General features: G+C 45.3%; 1 protein-coding gene across 1 annotated transcript in view; it reads left to right on the top strand.

Moving 5' to 3' along the window:
* Positions 1 to 6388, top strand: part of LOC112076062 (caspase b-like) — a 119899-nt gene that overhangs the window by 47305 nt on the left and 66206 nt on the right. The gene's annotated exons all lie outside the window — the stretch shown is intronic.

Genomic DNA, 6388 nt, shown 5'->3' with positions numbered 1-6388 from the left:
CATTCTCTACCAGAAAGTTGGTTGGCCCTCTGTGATGTCATCACTACATTCTCTAGCAGAAAGTTGGTTGGCCCTCTGTGATGTCATCACTACATTCTCTAGCAGAAAGTTGGTTGGCCTTCTGTGATGTCATCACTACATTCTCTAGCAGAAAGTTGGTTGGCCCTCTGTGATGTCATCACTGCATTCTCTACCAGAAAGTTGGCTGGACCTCTGATGTCACGTAGGTTGATACATTGCTATGTTTTCATTTATAAAGCCCTTTTACAAAAACTTCCACTGTACCTCACAACATCACTAAACGAGATACCACACAGGGTCTCAGGGATCGCTAACTGGAAATTCCTTTGCTCTTTACTGAGTTAGGTAAATCAGCTTTTAGTTTTTTTGTATCTTATTTGTGGAACAATCTTCAAAAATGTGATGTTTTGGTGCCTCTAGGCCACTCCAGAATGCTGATTGAGGACCTTTTTACTGATGATTGTCTTAGTTTTTTTAAACTTAGTTTTTCTTTCTTTCTGCTTTCATTTTGTATTTTTATTTTGATGTGTGTATTTTATGTAATTTATGTAATTTAGGGCTCATGTGTAAAAGAGACCTCGGTCTCAGTATGACTCCCTGATAAAATAAAAGTTAAATAAAATACAAATAAATTAAAAATACATTTGACAAGAATGGATGAAACAGAAGTACGCTTTATGACAATGCACAGAATCAATCAGAATACAGCCCTTATTGGGACCAATGATCACAAAGCTGCAGGCATTGGTGCTGGAGGGGATGGCTGCCACTTTACGGCTATTTTTTTTGTTCACATTGTTTGTAACTTATTTTGTACATAATGTTGCGGCTACCATCTCTTATGACCGAAAATAGCTGTAGACAGTTATTTTATCAAATCAATTCTCTAATTATTATTACGTGATTCAACTAATCATGTAAATGTAACTAACTAGGATGTCAGGGCACCAAGGAAAATATTCAGATTACAAAGTTATAATTTCCTAATATAACTCTTCCGATATTTTTATATCTGATCAATTAGTCTTCTTATTAATGAATTATTATTTACCTCACGTCAGTCTCATTCCAAATGTCGTAAATTGTTGGTTATCTGCACGAACCCAGCCTTTACTATGAATCATCCATTTACCAATTGGCTTAATCATTTATTTACTAACTAACTAAATAATCACAGAAATGCATAAACAAACAAACAGTAGATGTGGTTACAAGGAAATTATAGGGGAGGTTCCCTAGTGGGCTAAACCGATATGACTGCTTGGTGGACAAAGGGAAGTGGGTGTGGACTGAGAACATGCGGGAAAGACAAAAGGGATCAATCACTACACAGTTGATAATTATATTCATTGAAATGCTAATCCTTTGCACATGAACCCTCATTCATTCGGGAATAATTGCAATCAATATATATATTTGCGCCCGGGTGTCGTGATCTTATCTGTTGGAATCCCGTCTGTCTGCTGGCAAGTTCATCCGAGTCTCTCTCTCTTTCTGTTTCCCTGAAGTATTTCTTGGTTAGAATGGATACTTCAGAGTACCATTCAGAAATGTTCTAATAGAATAAATGTTTTGGCGGTTGTTGGCATTCGTATCCCAGGTTTACATAATTTCTAGCTGCAGACTAGTAATTAGTATCTAAGATTTGCTCTTATTCTGTAGGGATCGATAGTCTCAGAGTTTAACCATTGCCAGCCTTGTAGCCAATGCTCCACGTGGTATGGTTTTCTAGTCTTGGTACTCAACTATTCGCAATCACAGCTCCCGCTGTGGGTTTGCTTAGTCTGAAGAAAATCAACTATTTGCAATCACAGCTCACGCTGTGGGTTTGCTCAGTCTCTGTACTCAACCTGTGCCACCTCGGCTGACACTGAGGTATGCGTGGTCTGGGGGAGAGAGTCTCCACCAGGAATTTACGAGGAGCGAGCGAGTGAGAGAGGGGAACGCCATGATCTATACCCAGAAAGGGCCACGTCATGACACTTCTGGATATCAGAACAGAGATTACTCACCTCGAACTAGACAAAGATGTTTTCTTTAATGAGTCCGACGTGAATGATATACTGTTTCCCAAGACCAGGCCCAAATCCCTGTCCTTTGCGTGAAGAAAAGACAGAGGTAAAGAGGGAGGAGATCGTGGTGCCTTGTGAGAATTTGTCGGCGAGTGGGTAACCCACCTCTACCATCTGTTCTTTTTTACAATGTGCAATCACTAGAGAATACAATGGATGAGCTCCATTCGAGACTATCCTACCAACGGGACATTAAAAACTGCAATATCTGATGTTTCACCGAGTCGTGGTTGAACGAAGACACAGATAATATACAGTTGGCTGGGTTTTCCGTGCATTGGTAGGACAGAACTGCTACGTCCGGTAAGACAAGGGGTGGTGGTGTGTGTCTATGTCTAATATTAAGTCTAAAGGTATTGCCCGCCTGAGGTAGAGTACCTCATGATAAGCTGTAGACCACACTATCTACCATGAGAGTTTTCATCTATATTCTTCGTAGCTGTTTATTTACCACAACAAACCGAAACTGTCACTAAGACTGCACTCAATAGCTGTATACGGCCATAAGAAAACAGGAAAATGCTCATCCAAAAGCGCCTAGTGGCCGGGGACTTTAATGCAGGGAAACTTAAATCCATTTTACCTAATTTCTACAAGCATGTTAAATGTGCAACCAGAGGGTAAAAAACTCTAGACCACCTTCACTGCACACACAGAGATGCGTACAAAGCTCTCCTTCACCCTCCATTTGGCAAATCTGACCACAACTCTATCCTCCTGATTCCTGCTTACAAGCAAAAACTAAAGCAGGAAGCACAAGTGACTCGGTCAATACAAAAAGTGGTCAGATGAAGCAGATGCTAAACTACAGGACTGTTTTGCTAACACAGACTGGAAAATGTGCCGGGATTCTTCTGATGGCATTGAGGAGTACACCACATCAGTCACTGGCTTCATCAATAAGTGCATCGATGACGTCATCCCCACAGTGACTATATGTACATACCCCAACCAGAAGCTATGGATTACAGGCAACATCCGCACTGAGCCAAATGCTAGAGCTGCCGCTTTCAAAGAGCGGGAAACTAATCCGGACGCTTATAAGAAATTCCGCTATGCTTTCCGACAAACCATCAAACAGGCAAAGTTTCAATACAGGACCAAGATTGAATCAATCGTACTATACCGGCTCGGACATTCATCGGATGTGGCAGGGCTTGCAAACTATTACAGACTACAAAGGGAAGCACAGCCGCAAGCTGCTCAGTGACACGAGCGTACCAGATGAGCTAAATTACTTATATGCTCGCTTCGAGGCAAGTAACAATGAAACATGCATGATCACGCTCTCCGTAACCGATGTGAGTAAGACCTTTAAAACTTCTTAGGGCTAGGGGGCAGTATTCGGAAGTTCAGATGAATGACGTGCCCAAAGTAAACTGCCTGTTGCTCAGGCCCAGAAGCTAGGATATGCATATAATTGGTAGCATTGGATAGAAAACACTGAAGTTTCTAAAACTGTGAGTATAACAGAACTGATATAGCAGGCAAAAACCCGAGGAGAATCCATCTGGAATTTTGTTTTCTGAGGTAACTGCCCATTCCAATACTTGCCTATGGGATATTCAAAATAAATCCTCCCAGATTGCAGTTCCTATGGCTTCCACTAGATGTCAACAGTCTTTAGAAAGGGTTTCAGGCTTGTTTTTGAAAAATGAAGAAGTAGTTGTAGTTTTCAAAGTGCCCCTCAGAAGGACTGTAGTCTTGTGGCAAGCGTGAATGAGTGTTTGCTCTTCGTTATTTATCTCCGGTATTGAACATAGTACATTCCGTCATACATTTTATTGTTTATTTACATATTAGGGTACCTGAGGTTGGATTAGAAACGTTGTTTGAATTGTTTGGACGAAGTTTACCGGTAACTTTTTTGATTCCTTTGTCTGTCTGTTGAACGAGTTGGAACGGGTGGATTACTGAATCAAACGCAAGAACTAAACAGACTTTTTTGGGATGTAAAAAGGACTTTATCGAACAAAACAACCATTGTTGTGTAACTGGGACCTTTGGGATTGCAAACAGAGGAAGATCTTACAGTTACAGTTACAGTTAAGTCATTTAGCAGACGCTCTTATCCAGAGCGACTTACAAATTGGTGCATTCACCTTATGATATCCAGTGGAACAACCACTTTACAATAGTGCATCTAACTCTTTTAAGGGGGGGGGGTTAGAAGGATTACTTTATCCTATCCTAGGTATTCCTTAAAGAGGTGGGGTTTCAGGTGTCTCCGGAAGGTGGTGATTGACTCCCGTCTGACTGGCTGTCGTGAGGGAGTTTGTTCCACCATTGGGGTGCCAGAGCAGCGAACAGTTTTGACTGGGCTGAGCGGGAATGTACTTCTCAGAGGTAGGGGCGAGCAGGCCAGAGGTGGATGAACCGCAGTGCCTTGTTTGGGGTAGGGCCTGATCAGAGCCTGAAGGTACGGAGTGCCGTTCCCTCACAGCTCCGTAGGCAAGCACCATGTCTTGTAGCGGATGCGAGCTTCAACTGGAAGCCAGTGGAGAGAGCGGAGGAGCGGGGTGACGTGAGAGAACTTGGGAAGTTGACCAGACGGGCTGCGGCGTTCTGGATGAGTTGTAGGGGTTTAATGGCACAGGCAGGGAGCCCAGCCAACAGCGAGTTGCAGTAATCCAGACGGGAGATGACAAGTGCCTGGATTAGGACCTGCGCCGCTTCCTGCGTGAGGCAAGGTCGTACTCTGTGATGTTGTAGAGCATGAACCTACAGGAACGGGTCACCGCCTTGATGTAGTTGAGAACGACAGGGTGTTGTCCAGGATCACGCCAAGGTTTTAGCACTCTGGGAGGAGGACACAATGGAGTTGTCAACCGTGATGGCGAGATCATGGAACGGGTAGTCCTTCGGAGGAAGAGCAGCTCCGTCTTGTCGAGGTTCAGCTTGAGGTGGTGATCCGTCATCCACACTGATATGTCTGCCAGACATGCAGAGATGCGATTCACCACCTGGTTATCAGAGGGGAAGGAGAAGATTAATTGTGTGTGTCTGCATAGCAATGATAGGAGAGACCATGTGAGGATATGACAGAGCCAAGTGACTTGGTGTATAGCGAGAATAGGAAGGGCTAGAACAGAGCCTGGGGACACCAGTGGTGAGAGCACGTGGTGCGGAGACAGATTCTCGCCACGCCACCTGGTAGGAGCGACCTGTCAGGTAGGACGCAATCCAAGCGTGGGCGCGCCGGAGATGCCCAGCTCGGAGAGGGTGGAGAGGAGGATCTGATGGTTCACAGTATCAAAGGCAGCCGATAGGTCTAGAAGGATGAGAGCAGAGGAGAGAGAGTTAGCTTTAGCAGTGCGGAGCGCCTCCGTGACACAGAGAGAGCAGTCTCAGTTGAATGACTAGTCTTGAAACCTGACTGATTTGGATCAAGAAGGTCATTCTGAGAGAGATAGCAGGAGAGCTGGCCAAGGACGGCACGTTCAAGAGTTTTGGAGAGAAAAGAAAAGAAGGGATACTGGTCTGTAGTTGTTGACATCGGAGGATCGAGTGTAGGTTTTTTCAGAAGGGGTGCAACTCTCGCTCTCTTGAAGATGGAAGGACGTAGCCAGCGGTCAAGGATGAGTTGATGAGCGAGGTGAGGTAAGGGAGAAGGTCTCCGGAAATGGTCTGGAGAAGAGAGGAGGGATAGGGTCAAGCGGCAGGTTGTTGGGGCCGGCCGTCACAAGACGCGAGATTTCATCTGGAGAGAGAGGGAGAAAGAGGTCAAAGCACAGGGTAGGGCAGTGTGAGCAGAACCAGCGGTGTCGTTTGACTTAGCAAACGAGGATCGGATGTCGTCGACCTTCTTTTCAAAATGTTGACGAAGTCATTCAGCAGAGAGGGAGAGGGGAGGAGGGGGAGGAGGATTCAGGAGGGAGGAGAAGGTGGCAAAGAGCTTCCTAGGGTTAGAGGCAGATGCTTGAGATTTAGAGTGGTAAATTGGCTTTAGCAGCAGAGACAGAAGAGGAGAATGTAGAGAGGAGGAGTGAAAGGATGCCAGGTCCGCAGGGAGGCGAGTTTTCCTCCATTTCGCTCGGCTGCCCGGAGCCCTGTTCTGTGAGCTGCAATAGTCGTCGAGCCATGGAGCAGGAGGGGAGGACCGAGCCGGCCTGGAGGATAGGGACATAGAGAGTCAAAGGATGCAGAAGGGAGGAGAGGAGGGTTGAGGAGCAGAATCAGGAGATAGGTTGGAGAAGGTTTTGAGCAGAGGGAAGAGATGATAGGATGGAAGAGGAGAGAGTAGCGGGGGAGAGAGAGCAAGGTTGGGACGGCGCGATACCATCCGAGTAGGGCAG

This window comes from Salvelinus sp. IW2-2015, unplaced genomic scaffold (genome assembly GCF_002910315.2).
Source record: "Salvelinus sp. IW2-2015 unplaced genomic scaffold, ASM291031v2 Un_scaffold3541, whole genome shotgun sequence".
In the NCBI taxonomy this organism is placed as follows: Eukaryota; Metazoa; Chordata; class Actinopteri; order Salmoniformes; family Salmonidae; genus Salvelinus; species Salvelinus sp. IW2-2015.
Note: the sequence above shows the minus strand (reverse complement) of the source record. Positions and strands in the feature narration are given on the sequence as shown.